General features: G+C 49.2%; 1 non-coding gene across 1 annotated transcript; it reads right to left on the bottom strand.

Annotated features, from left to right (window-relative positions):
- Positions 1-379: 379 nt before the first annotated feature.
- LOC140849802 (U2 spliceosomal RNA) lies at positions 380-570 on the bottom strand. Its single transcript, XR_012131994.1, has one exon. It is a non-coding gene; the product is annotated as a U2 spliceosomal RNA (small nuclear RNA).
- Positions 571-2,386: the final 1,816 nt, after the last annotated feature.

Genomic DNA, 2,386 nt, shown 5'->3' with positions numbered 1-2,386 from the left:
ACTTCTAGTTATCTGACTTAGGGTAGGGTCCAGGAATGTTAGCGTCATGTAGTTTCTGGCTTCTAGTTATCTAACTTAGGGCAGGGTCCAGAAATGTTAGCCTCACGTAGTTTCTATGAAAACTGGGTGGCTCAGCCCTGTTCCCTGCATTCCTCTACACTATCTGGTACCTTCCTTGATTAAATCTTAAAAAATATTTGCTTTACTACAGTTTCTTTCAGGGTAATCTTCCTTTTTATTCCTCTTCCTGCAGCCAAGACCACTTTTCAGTTACTTGTCCCAGGGTTGGATCATCTTCACCTTAGCTTACATGGGTCTTAAGGATCTCTAGTTTCACACTCATAGGATTTAGCCACTCTTGTTTTTTTTTTTTTTTTTTTTCTGGTGCACCGTTCCCGGAAGTACTGCAATACCAGGTCGATGCGTGGAGTGGACGGAGCAAGCTCCTATTCCATCTCCCTGCTCCAAAAATCCATTTAATATATTGTCCTCGGATAGAGGACATATCAGATATTAAACTGATAAGAACAGATACTACACATGATCTTAGCCAAAAGGCCGAGAAGCGATAGCCACTCTTGTTTTTACACAGTTTACTAAGCTCTGGTTCTGGCTTATTTCTGAGAACATTTTTTAAAACACTGTGGGTAAAATTGTAGTATTTCCAGAATATCTCACCTGGCTTTGGTACATCTGCATATCAACAGGCGTTCAGAGGTGGGGAGAGGTATGGCTTTAGTGCATTTGCATCTTTCCTCAGGGGTGGAGAAGTTCATCTCCATATCAATGGGTGATTACCTGGGCAACAGAGGGCTTATCTGTACCTGAGAGGTAAGGGGGAGGGCTGGTGTTGCAGCTGCTTGAGCAGGAGAAAGAAAGATGGGCTGGACTACAGTTTTGTAAGCAATAAACGGGTCTTAAACTTTATTTCTCCCTTTGACTGATTTTGGTTTTTAGAGGTATTTTTTCCCAGGATTCCCTTTCCCCAGACTTAGAAACACTAACAAATAACTACTCATATAGTTTCATGTCTAAATTTTTTACAGAATCATATTTATATATTATACTTTAGGATTGTATGATAATTTATGTGTTATGTTTCTATATAATAAATATCAATAAAACATTTATAGATATATTATTTTGAAAATAGACATTTTATTAATGAATCCTACAATGAAGCTGAAGGGTCCCCACCAGTAAGATGGCAAACTTCTGGCTTCTCTTCGGGGGTCCTCAGTTCTCGCCGGCGCCACCTGAAGCCCAATCACCTCTCGCCCCCCTCCCAATCCCAGCACCTGCCAACAGCTATCAGCCCCGTAGAAGTGACACCTCAATCAATTCATGCCCCCTCCTATATAACCCAGCACCTTTCCCTAATAAAGCGGAACTCTCCGGTGAATTGCTGCTATGTGTCGCTCCTTTCCTTTCATTGGTGCCGAAACCCGGGAGACGGGACACCCCAACTGGGCCCCGTCTTCCCCCGACACCAGCAGCAGCTTGCCCTCGTCCTCTTTTTCCGGCGCTGGCTCATCACACTCACCACTCCTCTCTGGCCTTTAGGTAAGTTTTCCCCCCGGAGTGGGCCACTCTTCCCCGAGCTATTGCAATGCCATTGACCGTGATCGTCCGGCAAGGCCCTGACCCTCGGGGATAAGGAGGGAACGCTCCCCGCCTCAGGCCTTCACGGCTGCGGCGGACCCTCAGGCCCCTCCTCCAAAAGCCATAAATCCCTGCCTCAAGCCTTTACGGCTGCGGCAGACGCTCAGGCCCCTCCTCCGACAGTCAAACGCATTCACCATCCCTTCCATCAGTGCTGAAAGTTTTTAAGCAAAATTTCCCCGGGGTGGGCCACTCTTCCCCGAGCTATCGCAGTGCCATTGACCGTGATCGTCCGGCAAGGCCCTGATGCTCGGGGATGAGGAGGGTACTCTCCCCGCCTCAGGCCTTCACGGCTGCGGCGGACCCTCAGGCCCCTCCCCAAACAGCCATAAATCCCCGCCTCAAGCCTTTACGGCTGCGGCGGACGCTCAGGCCCCTCCTCTGACAGTCATAAATCCCCGCCTCAGGCCGTCACGGCTGCGGCTGACTCTCAGGCACCCCCCTCCAACAGCCATAAACGAGGTGACTCCTTTGTAGATGAGAACGCTCCCTTTTCCCCCCCTCCTCCTTCTGCTCCATCCGCCGAAAACGCCTAGCGCTAGGTACCTCGTGACTCCAGCACTCTGCCTTCTTAGGGAAGTCTGGGTGACGACCCACACTTCCCAAGAAATTCCGACTCGTATACGAGTTTCCGCAGACCACCAAGGATCATCGGGGACGCCCTTTGTCTCCTTGTGGTCTGCCTCCAGTCCGAGGATCTCCGTTCGTCTTCCCCTGTTTGTCT

Source organism: Manis javanica, chromosome 5 (genome assembly GCF_040802235.1).
Source record: "Manis javanica isolate MJ-LG chromosome 5, MJ_LKY, whole genome shotgun sequence".
Taxonomy (NCBI): Eukaryota; Metazoa; Chordata; class Mammalia; order Pholidota; family Manidae; genus Manis; species Manis javanica.
This window is presented reverse-complemented; position numbering and strand designations above follow the sequence as displayed.